At 39.3% G+C, this 15413-nt stretch overlaps 1 protein-coding gene across 3 annotated transcripts in view; it reads right to left on the bottom strand.

Moving 5' to 3' along the window:
• arhgef10la (Rho guanine nucleotide exchange factor (GEF) 10-like a) overlaps positions 1 to 15413 on the bottom strand; it is a 127148-nt gene that overhangs the window by 20553 nt on the left and 91182 nt on the right. The gene's annotated exons all lie outside the window — the stretch shown is intronic.

Here is a 15413-nt window from a genome sequence, read left to right as displayed (position 1 = left end):
GAGCAGAGCACTCGACCAGTTGTTTATTCATGGTTCCACTGGCTCTAATAATGATATTGTCACACCCTGATCTGTTTCACCTGTCTTTGTGATTGTCTCCACCCCCTCCAGGTGTCGCCCATCTTCCCCATTATCCCCTGTGTATTTATACCTGTGTTCTCTGTTTGTCTGTTGCCAGTTCGTCTTGTCTCATCAAGCCTACCAGTGTGTTTTTCATACTCCTGTTTTCTAGTTTTCCCTCTTTTGATCTTTCTTTCTGTCTGCCCTGACCCTGCCTGCCGTTCTGTACCGTTTTGACACTGCCCTGGATTACTGACCTCTGCCTGCCTCGACCCTGAGCCTGCCTGCCGCTCTGTACCTTACGGACTCTTCCCTGGACTACCGACCTCTGCCTACCCTTGACCTGTCCTTTGCCTGCCCCCTGTTTATATTATAAACATCCGTTATTCGAACTGTCTGCATCTGGGTCTTTTCATGAGGCGTGATAGATATTGTGTATTTTATTAAACCTTTTTCTCCTAACTTTGGGATGTTACGGAATAAATTACAGGCATGGAAATAACATTTAATTAGGTGCAGATGTATGCTCTTTGAAAAGCTATCTGTAATGATTGCATGGTTTGTTACAGTGGAAGCTGGAGTGCTTAAAACACTTGATCTTTCAAGTTAGGTGTCGTGTTGCAACCTGTCACACATTAGGCCTACATAACTCCAGCACTTGGCAATATCAAGCAAATCCTCTCAATGTAATGCTTTATTTATGAAGGTTTAAAGGTTATTCTGTTTTGTGAGCTAACATAACATAAACACTGAATGGGCACGTAAAGCACTGTTTTAAAAGGATACTGCGAGATTTTGAGATGTAGGTTGTTTTTGTACTTACCCAGAGTCATCAGAATTAAGAAAAATAGCCTTTTTCATGGCCCTTTCCCCCTTGTCAATAGGAGCGATGCACTCTGTTTAAATGGCCCAAATGTTGATCTAGAATTTCACAAATTAAAACATTTTGACTATCATTTATAAAGTAATAAAGAAGGTGAAATATTTGCTTTAGAGTAATATAATACAAAATAATATATGCCATTTAGCAGACGCTTTTATCCAAAGTGACTTACAGTCTCATGTGTGCATATATACTTTTAAGTATGGGTGGTCCCGGGAGTCGAACCCACTATCCTGGTGTTGCAATGCTCTACCAAATTGCATGACAAGGTTATAAATGCTTTGTGAAGCCTCAATTTAATATGATGGTTTTTTTATTTTTTAGGGGGTAGATCAGCTTTAATATTTCAGATAGATTGTAACTTCCATCAATTTAATTGTCTGCATCACTTCCAATCCCCCATATGTTTGTTTTTTCTCGCAAATATATATATATATATATATACACACACACACACATTCATACATACATACATACATACATACATACATACATACATACATACATACACATACATACATACATACACATACATACATATATACACATACATATCCTTTAAAAAATATATATTTCCCTTTATTACTTTCCAACCCCACCACCCCTTCCCTAATTGGAGTAAACTAGTGAACAACAATGCTTAGGCCTCTACCTCCAGCTTATACATACTATATACATTTTATGGACACAGTCAATTTTACAATGATTCTATTTTGTTTGTTTTTACTCCTGAACGTCCTCTACCCTCAACCTCTCCGATCATTTTCATGATGTCCAACCGGTTTGCTTCTATATGCCATATCTTTCTAACTGTGCTCTTTCACAAAAACTCTCAACCTATAACCTACATACTTATTATGGACACAGTATGCTTACATTATTAGTTATCTTGTTGTTATTAGTTGTTGTTAGTTGTTATTAGTCCCATCCTTCAACTCCATTCAACACCTCCCATCTATCTCTTAACACCATCCATATTGGATTTCTATTTGCCATATATTTTTTAACTGTACTGTGATGTTTTACAAAGGTTCTGAACCTTTCTATTCTCATAGTTTCTACAGATTGTAAATTGAAAATAAATATTTTTGCTAAAAGTATTATTATATTATTGATCGATTGACTATGACTTTTCAGATCACCCAGTAATGCTATCTGCAGGGTTAGCTCCAGGTAAATATTGCAATCCTTTAGCCATCCCTGGACCTGTGTCCAAAAACAAGCTACAAATGGACAGTACCAAAACAAATAATCTAATGATTCTGTATCAGTTCATAAACACTATGCCATGGGATCGGTACGTCAAAAATCTCTTCCCAACTATTTTGCAATCTATATGGGACGGCTGTCAATCCTTTAGTCCTTAAATTAAACTGGTATACTTTTTTATTTATCACAGTTTTCTTTAACCAATTATTTTCTTTAATGCAAGGCCGACAGACAAGTTCCTTACTTTTTCCCACTTTCCTCTTCCATTTTTGCGGTAAGGCTGCAATTATTTGGTTGTAATTTTGGTTAGAGCAGACATTTCCATATGTTTTTGTTAGCTACAGTGGGGAGAACAAGTATTTGATACACTGCCGATTTTGCAGGTTTTCCTACTTACAAAGCATGTAGCGGTCTGTAATTGTTATCATAGGTACACTTCAACTGTGAGAGATGGAATCTAAAACAAAAATCCAGAAAATCACATTGTATGATTTTTAAGTAATTAATTTGCATTTTATTGCATGACATAAGTATTTGATACATCAGAAAAGCAGAACTTAATATTTGGTACAGAAACCTTTGTTTGCAATTACAGAGATCATACGTTTCCTGTAGGTCTTGACCAGGTTTGCACACACTGCAGCAGGGATTTTGGCCCACTCCTCCATACAGACCTTCTCCAGATCCTTCAGGTTTCGGGGCTGTCGCTGGGCAATACGGACTTTCAGCTCCCTCCAAGGACTAGGCCACTCCAGGACCTTAAGATGCTTCTTACGGAGCCACTCCTTAGTTGCCCTGGCTGTGTGTTTCAGGTCGTTGTCATGCTGGAAGACCCAGCCATGACCCATCTTCAATGCTCTTACTGAGGGTAGGAGGTTGTTGGCCAAGATCTCGCGATACATGGCCCCATCCATCCTCCCCTCAATACGGTGCAGTCGTCCTGTCCCCTTTGCAGAAAAGCATCCCAAAGAATGATGTTTCCACCTCCATGCTTCATGGTTGGGATGGTGTTCTTGGGGTTATACTCATCCATCTTCTTCCTCCAAACACGGCGAGTGGAGTTTAGACCAAAAAGCTCAATTTTTGTCTCATCAGACCACATGACCTTCTCACATTCCTCCTCTGGATCATCCAGATGGTCATTGGCAAACTTCAGACGGGCCTGGACATGCGCTGGCTTGAGCAGGGGGAACTTGCGTGCGCTGCAGGATTTTAATCCATGACGGCGTAGTGTGTTACTAATGGTTTTCTTTGAGACTGTGGTCCCAGCTCTCTTCAGGTCATTGACCAGGTCCTGCCGTGTAGTTCTGGGCTGATCCCTCACCTTCCTCATGATCATTGATGCCCCACAAGGTGAGATCTTGCATGGAGCCCCAGACCGAGGGTGATTGACCGTCATCTTGAACTTCTTCCATTTTCTAATAATTGCGCCAACAGTTGTTCCCTTCTCACCAAGCTGCTTGCCTATTGTCCTGTAGCCCATCCCAGCCTTGTGCAGGTCTACAATTTTATCCCTGATGTCCTTACACAGCTCTCTGGTCTTGGCCATTGTGGAGAGGTTGGAGTCTGTTTGATTGAGTGTGTGGACAGGTGTCTTTTATACAGGTAACGAGTTCAAACAGGTGCAGTTAATACAGGTAATGAGTGGAGAACAGGAGGGCTTCTTAAAGAAAAACTAACAGGTCTGTGAGAGCCGGAATTCTTACTGGTTGGTAGGTGATCAAATACTTATGTCATGCAATAAAAAGCAAATTAATTACTTAAAAATCATACAATGTGATTTTCTGGATTTTTGTTTTAGATTCCGTCTCTCACAGTTGAAGTGTACCTATGATAAAAATTACAGACCTCTACATGCTTTGTAAGTAGGAAAACCTGCAAAATCGGCAGTGTATCAAATACTTGTTCTCCCCACTGTACATGTGTGACCAGTCCTACCGATGATATCATTTACGAAGATTATACCTTTTTAAAACATTTTGTCAAAAAAAGGTTTTTTATCAATTAGTATATTTGTGTTTAACCACAATATTTGTTGCATTATTTGTTCTGTCGTTTCTAGAGGATTAAATTGAAATTGCAACCAACTTTCTATGGCTTGTTTTAGAAATAGTGATATTTGGGACATGATTTCCTTTTCAAATAACTGAAAGTGAGAGGTTGTAATCTGAATAAAGGGTTAAAGGCCATTCTTGAACATTGGGTGAGACAATCTTACTAATTTGCAAGAGAACCAGTTCGGATTTAAGTATAACTTTTGTATGACTGAAGCTTTTAGTGATAGGTCTAATGCTTTAATTTTGTTTTAACTGTTCGCTAGGTGTAGGGAAGACCATAAGCAAATAGGTAAACTGGGATAATACTAAAGAGTTAATCAGGGTGTTTTTTCCACAAATTGACAGGTATTTACCTTTCCATGGTACCAAGATCTTATCTATTTTTGCTAACTTTTTATTAAAATGTATTGGAGTGAGATCATTTATTTCATTTGGGATATATATTCTGAGTATATCCACATCACCATCAGACCATTTTAGTGGTAAACTACATGGTAATGTAAAAATTGTATTTTTTATTGATCCAATAAGTGGACAACCTTGTTTCACTGCTCTTGACTGTTTAAAACTTTCTGAGAAATAGCCATTATTTATTATTTTACACCTAGGGTTACTATACATGATTTTAACCCATTTTATAAGAGATTCTCCAAAACTGAAATGCTCCAGGCATTTATATATAAACCCCAGTCGTACTTTATCAAATGCCTTTTCGAAGTCTGCTATGAATAGCAGGCCTGGTTTCCCAGATTTTTCATAGTGTTCTATTGTTTCCAGTACCTGCCTTATATTATCTCCAATGTATCTTCCATGTAAAAAACCTGTCTGATTAGAATGAATGATGTCCGACAATCCCTTTTTAATTCTATTTGCTAGAATTTTTTGCATCACAACACTGAAGTGTAAGGGGATCAAATTTTTTAAATGGACTTGATCTTTATATTTTCCACTTGTATCCTGTTTCAGTAATAATGAAATCGGACCTTCTTCTTGAGTGTCTGATAATCTACCATTTACATAGGAGTGGTTAAAACATGCTAATAACGGTCCTCTGAGTATATAAAAAAAGGTTTGGTATACCTCGACTGGTATGCCATTCAACCCTGGAGTTTTCCCGGACTTAAAGTCTTTAATTGCATCCAGAAGTTCCTCCTCTGTAATTTCACCTTCACATGAGTCTTTCTGTATGGCTGTTAATTTTACATTATCAATAGATAAATAGATACATCTCTACAATTAGCTTCAGTTAAAGGAGATGGAGGTGACTGAAATGAAAACATATGCTTAAAGTACTTTGTTTCCTGCTTCAAAATATAATTTGGTGAATCATGGGTGATTCCGTCATTTGTAACCAGTGTAACCTTTTTGGTAGCATTCCTATGGTGAAGATTAAAAAATAATTTGGTACATTTTTCCCCCATATTCCATCCAGTTTGCTATATTTTTATAATATATTACACTTGATCTTTCTTCAATAAGTTTCTCAATTTCTTTATTCTTTATTAAGCGGTGCTTATGCCACCCTTTATAAAGCACAGGTTTTTGTCATATTTGACCTAGTGGGCTATGAACCCTTTATAGAGCATGACATACGGTTATAGACAATTTGTGACACATTTATGTAGTGTTTATGAAGGCTTTATGAAGCCTTTATAAGATGCACGTAATTTAAAGCGGGACCATACTGGTCATTATGTACTAGATCAGTGACAAATAGCAAAGCTGGGCTTGGTTAAAACCCTGGATGGGAGACCAAAGGTATACCTGTAGATAAATTATCCAGTAGAAGCTGCTGCCTTGCCTGTCTACCCAACCACATTGCTCAGGCCAAACACCACGCCCCGCTCACAAATGTTTCTTCATGTAGTGAATGATACAGCAGCGGAATAATTCAGTTTGAGTCGTCAGGCTAGTGCTGCCCAGCCTATTGTTTTGTTTCTGATAGTGGATATAACTTCAATTTGGCCGTAAATTTGGTAATCTGATTAGGAAAAGTAAAAAAAAGATGGCATCTGAACCTGTGTGTCCTGTGCACTTCTGTTTGTTTGTTTATTTTTTTATAATTCCAAATACTCCAGTAATATTTTGATATAGTCAAGAAGTTGCTTGGCTATATAAAATATCCTCCATGTTTTTGCTAATCGGGGAAAGCAAAGAGATATAAATCGCTCCAGTGCCTTTGCTGAAAGCTCCTCCACCACGCACCTGTCTGGTTGAAAGCCTCCTCTTCTACCCAGCCTCCCGACACAAGCCTCTCCCAAGCGGGTGTGATACCTAGGCTACTCCCATGGTGTGCTGCACTGCTTGGCCCCCACCTTTCGGTCTACTCCCGATTACCCAGGCCTGCTCCCCCCGTCTGGTACAGGTACACCCGATCTTCGCTCACCACTCCAGCACACACGTACACGCACACACCGCAGTCTCTGATCCGAATTGTACCTGTAGCCTGTGGACTTCTGTGAGCTTTTACTCAGGAACTTGTATGCATTTAAGATTTTATTACTTGGCCTTTATTGTTATTTTTAGGTAGATTATTTATTGTAGTTTAGGCCTATGTTTGATTAGTGTGCAACCTCATAGGCCAATTTTTTTATGGTTATGCCCCTTAAATGCAGAGAACTTTGAGTGTTTTTCCCATGTTGCATCCTGGGAGAAACCATATGCTTGCCCCGCTATTGCACTGGCAAACTGTGCAAGTTTTTCCCATTCGACATGGGAGAAACCGCATGCTTGCGTTTACATGTGTGGATTGTTCTTTCGGTACTTAACCATGTCTCTGGACTGTACGCACCTTTTGAAATACCTTGTGTTAAAGACTGGTTCCCCTTGACTATGGTTTTAGTACTGTCTGTGAATCCAAATGTTGTAAAATTCGATCTAGACTTGCCATTATTTTGCTGCTTTACTGTCAGGAAATGTGCAATCTAACCCAGGTCCTGCCATTTCTACCCCATCTGAATTAAAAAGTCTGAATGGTCTGAAGTTTCTGGACATAAATGTAAGAAGTCTTCTTCCGAAACTAGATTTTGTGAATTTTTGGATAAGGGATGGTAAAATTCCTAAACTACCTCCATGTACAGTATCATCATGAAAAGAAACTGGAAGCAGTTTGATACTCAGGGTTTTTTACATGATGTTTTAAACATTGCCCGGAATAGAGTTTAATTAATCTCTGATGTTGAATTAGCCTTTTCTTACCTCCATAAAATAATTCCAGGATGTATGCAACAAGCATGCCCCTTTCAAACAATACAGAATTAAGGGCAGAGACAACCCTTTGTTCTCAGATTAACTAGTCTTAAATCATTAGGAAATGGCTTTGGAATCATGGTGTGGCTGTGACCCGAAAGCTGAAAGCAGACCACTATCTCAAATCTACTGCTGATAATTTGAATAATCCTTTGAAATTTGGGCAAGTAGTGAAAGAAGATGCAGAGCTCCCTAAACAACTGCTGGTTGACTCACAGGTGGTACCTGAGAGAACCTCTATTCTGAACTCTTTCAATCAACGTTTTCTTGATGCAGGCAGATTATTTGATCAACATGAGGTAAACAGGAGCCCCATGTGAAATTACCTGACACTCCCGAGCACTCATTCTCCAGGTTCTCCTTCTCGCCCTTCTCTGACTCAGAAGTGCCTAGAGCCCTGAAACAATTGATGTCAAAAAATCCCCTGACCATCTAGACCCCCACCTACTACAATTAGCTGCAGACATCATTGCTCCCCCTTTGACATGCATCTTTAACCTCACCCTAGAATGTAATGAAATCCCCAAGTTGTGGAAATCAGCATTTGTCCTACCTCTTTTGAAAGGAGGTGAACTCAGTCTACTGAATAACTATCACCCCATATCTAAATGGTCTGTTCTGGCAAAGGTATTGGAGTCCCTAGTCAATAAGCAGTTTAAGGCCTGCCTCCAGGAAAATAATATTTTGAGTGGTATGCAAGCAGGTTTCAGGTCTAGCCACAGCACTGTCACAGCAACTTTGAAGGTTTTGAATGATATTCACTGTGCCCTGGATAAGAAGCTGCATTGTGTATCTGTATTCATAGACTTGTCAAAGGCATTTGACACTGTGGACCATACTGTCTTGGTGCAGAGATTTAAGTGTATTGGGATTACTTGTCATGCTCCGGAGTGGTTTGTGAACTACTTGTCAAATTGAACCAGCAGCATAACCAGCAGCATAACTAGCAGCATACAACCCTGTATCCCACTGCTAGCTTGCCTCTTAAGTTAAGCAGGGTTGTTCCTGGATGGGAGACCAGATGCTGCTGGAAGTGGTATTGGAGGGCCAGTAGGAGGCACTCTTTCCTCTGGTCTAAAAAAAATATCCCAATACCCCAGGGCATTGATTGGGTACATTGCCCTGTGTAGGGTGCCGTCTTTCGGATGGGACGTTAAACGGGTGTCCTGACTCTCTGTGGTCACTAAAGACCCCATGGCACTTATCATAAGAGTAGTGGTGCTAACCCCAGTGTCCTGGCTAAATTCCCAATCTAGCCATACCATCATGGCCACCTAATCATCCCCAGCTTCCAATTGGCTCATTCATCTCCCCTCCTCTCCCCTGTAACTATTTCCCAGGTTGTTGCTGTAAATGAGAATGTGTTCTCAGTTAACATGCATGGTAAAAAATAAGTGTTAAATAAAATGAAATAAATAAATAAAAGAACCCAGTGTGTTAAAGGAAAAATCCACCCAAAACCACTCACTCATATCATTTACAATGTTAAATAACACTAATACGTGATAACAATATTTTTTGTGAACAAATGTTTGATTTTGGTGTTATAATAATGTTGGTAGCAACATATGAAAATCGTTGTGGAAATCTGTTGCAGCTCAAGTCGACTACAAAATCCACAATGCATTTCTCTCTATGGGCTGGCTGGCTGGCTAACATAGCTACACACAATAATACCAAAGACAATATCAGCATGTGAAGTAGCTAGTTAGCTGTAAAATTGCCTAAACAAACTGCACTATCAATTTAGGAGTCTACAATCTCACCATGTTCAACCTGCAGATTGATGTGCCTCACAGAGTGGAGTCTGGCATTCACAACGACAGAGATACTTTTGAGGAGATGGGAAATACCATTGGAATCGTATTAACGCCCATTTTGCACGTTACATTCTGGGCAATTCTGGGACAAGGAGAGCTCTCCTTCAAGGAAATAATGGGAGTCAATTGGGCGCTAGCTCAAAAACCCAACATTAGCATGAATTTCGTCAACAAGAAGTACACAGTGGTGGAAAAAGTACCCAATTGTCATACTTGAGTAAAAGTAAAGATACCTTAATAGAAAATGACTCAAGTAAAAGTGAAAGTCACCCAGTAAAATACTACTTGAGTAAAAGTCTGAAAGTATTTGGTTTTAAATATACTTAAGTATCAAAATAAAATGTAATTGCTAAAATATACTTAAGTATCAAAAGTAAAAGTAAAAGTATAAATAATGTAAAATTCCTTATATTAAGGAAACCAGACAGCACAATTGTCTTGTTTTTTATTTATTTATGGATAGCCAGGGGCACTCTCCAACACTCAGACATAATTTACAAACTAAGCATTTGTATTTAGTGAGTCTGCCAGATCAGAGGCAGTAGGGATGACCAGAGATTTTCTCTTGATAACTGTGTGAATTGGATCTTTTTCCTATCAGGAAAAAGCATTCAAAATGTAATGAGTACTTTTGAGTGTCAGGGAAAATGTATGGAGTAAAAAGTAAATTATTTTATTTAGGAATGTAGTGAAGTAAAAGTTGTCAAAAATATAAATAGTAAAGTACAGAAACCCCAAAAAACTACTTAAGTAGTACTTTAAAGTATTTTTACCTCAGTACTTTACACCACTGGAAGTACAACAAATCTTTTCAGAGGAAATAATTAACTTGATATCTGTAATATTGTATAGCTTTGGAATCGTGACATTATGTACTTTCAAGGAAGATAGACACGTTTCTCGACTAATACCCTGACTTTGAGAAGGGATTGCGTGATGATTAGTTTAGCAACTGCATGACGCAGCATGACAACGTGAACGGGATTAGTCGACAGTCTGCTGGGTGGGGCGTTATACGTTCCTTCAATCATTGCCCAATGGGATTCCTATCTCCTTTCTCTAATATCTCTGGCAACGGCACCATGCAATGCAACCTGGACTGAAGAGGCAGACAAATAGGAAAAATGTGCTAGACCCTCTGTTAAATGACATATTTCTAGAGGTAGGAATTTCTCAAAAATATTATCAATGGCTCATTCGAGAGAAGACATCCTCCCGAGTTATGACATCGGCCAGTGTTGAAATCTGACATGTATGATAGACGTTTTCGCGATCTAAAAGTTGTATTCCTATTAACATCAAGTGTAGTGAGAGCGGCTTTATCACAGTACTACGTCATACCGGCAGAATTTCTGTCTGCTTGAAATGACCCAGGGAATCGACAGAACATCACTCAGAGATGCACAAAAACAGTATAACATTCCAAATGGATGAATCTTTCCTTTAAGGCAGATGGTTATAAGTCCGACACCATAAAGTTCTGCTCGGGTGTACCTCAAGGATACATTTTAGGTCCCCTGTTGTTTATTATCTATATCAAACAACATTGGGAGACATATTGAGACAGCTGATGTAAATTTGAATGCGGATGAATCGGTTCTCTATTCAAGTGACAGTAGTTTGACTTTGGCTTTTGAAAAAGCTCAAACAGCTTTTAACATCATTTAACCGAATATGTATGTTTTTAAGCTTGTTCTAAATTCCTCTAAAACAAAATCCATGGTATTTTCCAATACTAAACACATGAGAAGTTGAGCTTCACCGCCCATGTAGAGAACCTTGTCAGGAAATGGAAGCTGCATATTGAGCAAGGCACTTAACCCCAAAATTGCTCCCTTAAAGTCACTCTGGATAAGAGTGTCTGCTAAATTACACAAAAATGTAAATGTAAATATTGGGTTTTATTACCGGCACAAAGCTTGCTTTTCCTTTGCCGCCAGAAAAGACTTGATTCATTGTACTTTTCTGTCAGTGTTGGACCATGGTGATACTATTTACTGTATGTATGTGCAAGCTTCAAGCTCTACACTGAAGGCTCTTGACTATGTGTATCATGCAGCCCTTCATTTTGTCACGAATCAGAGACATCTAACTCACCATTGTGATCTCTACAGTGCTGTCGGGTGGACATCACTAGCAACACGCAGGCTCAAACACTGGTACATTCTTATTTATAAGGTCATTTTAGGAAAACTGCCATTTTATCTATCCTCTCTTCTAGCTCAAAATGAAAACTCATATAAGCTCAGATCTCAATCTTGTTTTATGCTAACAGTCCCAAAAATTAGAACCGAGCATGGAAAAAGGTCCTTTCATTAATCAGCCCCCTGATCCCTCCAAGCCCTGGAGCAGTTCAAAGAACAAATAGATGAACAGGTTGTTGAGACATGTAGTTGTTTCTAGTTGTCACCCAATGTCACTAGTTTGTGTTGCCTTATGTAAGGAAGTATGTTGTTTTACTTCACACACACACCACACACACATCCACTGTTTGTTTACTGTTGTATTTGTGCTGATTTGTTTTATTTTTAATCCCAGCCCCCGTCCCCACAGGAGGCCTTTTGCCTCCTGCCAGGCCGTCATTGTAATTACGAATTTGTTCTTAATTGATTTGCCTGGTTAAATAAAAATTAAAATAATGCTGAGTCTATTGTTTCAGAGGTACAAATTCAACATATTTGAAACCTTTAAACCTTTGTCTATGTTGAAAAGTGGTTACCATGATGACATGATCTTGTGGTTGAAATTGCACCCTCAAAATAACTGTTTATGTTGATGACTCTTTGTAAATCCAATGTATTTTACACGTACTGTAGATTCCACGTCACAATACGTTGAAAAATTACTGTATGTTGAAACAACGTTGATTCAACCAGTTAATGCCTAGTGGGAGGGAGCTGAGGCTGTCTAGCTGGTTCCTAAAGGGCCTTATGCTTTATGAGGATTACCCAATAAAATGCCCACTCTTCCCAACTAGGAGGGGGCACCAAAAAATGGAACTTTAAGATTAACAGACAATTTCTTTTCTGAGGCATGGTTTTTCACAGAAAGTGGTCCTCTTAAATCCAGCATAATTCCAACAAGTCCAGGGATTGTGGCACTTTTGTCTGCCAGTGCAATTTGCTCCACTCATCCAAAAACCCCTCTGTAGTCTTTTATTTCTCCCACACTCTGGTATAGATCTTTTTAATGGCTTTTTGAGCGGAAGTGAACCCTGGAACCCCAAATAACTTCCGGTGTGTTTGTAAACAACAGCTGTTCCGTCGCAGCTGTAAACAGCTAGCTAGCTAAGCTAGCTAACTTAGTCTAGTTGTTTTCTCAAGAGTATTCGAAGGTGGGATGGTCCTTACGTCTGGGGACAAATCTATTTTAGAAAATTAAAGTTTATAGATTTCCCAAAGAAGCATTGCAGTGTGCTGCATTGCCTGCATGGATAGTAACGGGTAAGTTGTTTATCAAGTTAACCATCTATTCTAGGCAACTTCAGCTAGAATAGATGGTGGCTGAGTTATACTGTTGGTGGCGTAGGAGGTGAAAGGGGTGTGACTGTAGCAGAGGTGAGCTGCAGGTGAGTTCTAGTAGCCACTGTGATGTGATGTCATCTCCCCTGAGACTTCAAGTAGTGTCTCCTCCTGTCTGTCATGAATGTATCTATATTTTAATACTGTAAGCATCTCAGCTGCAGGAGGATCTCAGCTGCAGGAGGATCTCCTCCTGCAATTTTGCGCCTATTTGCTTCATTCTGCTACACTCACTGTCATCCTTCCCCAATGGTTAGCATGCTAGCTACAAGTGTCATTTGATTAGGGTTTGCGTCCCGACCCGGTCAGCCATACAGGGATGGAACTCATACATTACATAGCTACTCTGCAGCCCATGTAAAAGTGACCCTTTACTGTGGTCACTCTCCAGGGTACGTTTCTCTTGCCTCCAATATCCGTGCTCTACCCTTTTGGTTACAGTGGAAGTCATATTATTTATGGCATGCATGCCCAATGCAGACATATGATGGGATTAGTATTGGCCTTGTGGTCATGTCCAATGCACTTGTACATGTGGCTTGTACATTTCTATACTGAAACAGGATTAGCACACATTGTTCGCATTTTTGTTATGTTTTCTCCATTTCAAATGATACTATTAGAAATAGGGAAAGTACTCACACATCTGAGATTACTTATGTGTGTTGGAATCATTTGCTAATAACTTGAAAGAAAAGAAAAAGGCTGATACTGGCAAGATCAGTGTGTGGGCTTTTCTTTTTTATTAGACAATTATGGAGGCTAACCATGTTGAAGGATACCAGGTTTGACTTCTACAGCTACTGTACATGCCCTCATGAATTGGATTAGTGCAAGCCCTATCCTTGTAATGAAGGTATGCCTTAAGGATGACATGCACAAAAGAGATACATTATTAGCAATAATGATTGGTTAAAATCGCATTCCAGCCGGTGTCTATTCCACAAGTTACCACCGGCTAAATCTATGACGTTAAAATGCTTATTTACTCTGTTCCATCTGACTGCGCAATCCACTGTCTCATCAGCCCATCCAAGCAATTTATCTCACATTTATTTTAGACTAACATTGGCGTTTTCAACAGCGGAGATTTGTATAAACCTTGCTGTCTGTCGCTCCGACATTTTCAACATTGTTTCAATATTCAAATTCGATCTCCAGCTGTCCTATAGTAATGAACGTGTCAGGAGTCGGGACGAGACAGACAGGCAGGCAGCGTTTCTCAAACAGTCAAAATTATGAATCAGCTGGCATCATTTTTATGGATATATACAAATCAATTTCAATTGAAAAAAGGTAAAGTGCAGCTAGTTTGCAGTCTTTCCAGCTTCAGTTTGAAGTGATTGTGTTAGCTGTGTTGTTGGCTAGCTCCTCTGAACAACAGTGTCCTGACGAGTGAGCACATTTCCTATGCCAGGCGAAATCGCGCCTCATTAGCTCATTGTTATGGATGTATCCAAATAAATGTCTTTAGAAAACAGCTTTAACAAATACATATGCAGCTACTTTGCTGTTATTCTGGCTGCACTTTTTGACGTGACTAAGTTAGCCGTAGTTGGCTAGCTAGCAAGCAAGGGATAAGAATTGTTACCAGCCAGTATGGCAATGGAACATTTAGAACAAACGACTGGGATACAGAACAAAAAGACTGAACGACTGGGTTGCATCTCTAGCAACCGAACTGATAGAACGAACGACCAGTCGGCTTGGGTAGCAACCCTAGATTTGTGTCGGGACTATATCTTGTGGAAGGATGAAATAGTATGAATAAATTAATCAAAGTAACGTTTTTAATGAAATTATGTCAATCATTATTTGAATATGTTGGTAACCCGTTGTAGAAAAGTGATAATGCCCTCGAGGCCGGTGTTTGGAGGATATATTGGCACGGTTTGCTAACAACACCTGTGCCAATATATCCTCCAAACACCAGCTTCGAGGGCATTATCACTTAAATATCACGATCATGAGGGTGTGCAGAAATGAATATTTTACGGTTAATTTTATTTAATTTCAAAATACATGTTGTTTGAAATAAAGTTGCAAATTGTTTGCTTCATGTTTTGTATCAACCTGGTGCAATTAATATGCAGTAACGTGAGGTCCATAATACATGCCTAGCACAAGCTAGTGGTTCATATACACCTGGGTAAAACACCTGGGCAATACACCTGGGTAAACTATAGTTGCATTATGGAGGAAGCAGACGAAGAGCTAGGAGAGAAAGATTGGTGAGGGGGAAGAGAGGTTGATAGTGGGGTAATTACTGCTGCTAGCTAACTTTTGATGTAAGCAATATGGACGTCAAACATTGGACTCGTATGCTAGCTACATTTAGTTTAGTTATAATGTTGGCTGTCGTGAGAAAAATGCATCTATCTAACATTAGCTGGCAAACAAGGTAAGTTCATATTTCTCTACCTTCATGTCACGCTAGCTCTGTGGTTATTTGCTGTGCTAGCCAAATGTAACACCACCAGAGCAAACGGATAATTAACGGGAAATAAACATTGATAGCAACAAGTCAATGTGTGTATATAACTAGATTGTTCAGTTTTTTGGTTGGATCAAGAAATATGAACTTGTCATTTTGTGCTAGCTAGCTAGCCAACTA

Source organism: Coregonus clupeaformis, chromosome 10 (assembly GCF_020615455.1).
Source record: "Coregonus clupeaformis isolate EN_2021a chromosome 10, ASM2061545v1, whole genome shotgun sequence".
Taxonomy (NCBI): Eukaryota; Metazoa; Chordata; class Actinopteri; order Salmoniformes; family Salmonidae; genus Coregonus; species Coregonus clupeaformis.
This window is presented reverse-complemented; position numbering and strand designations above follow the sequence as displayed.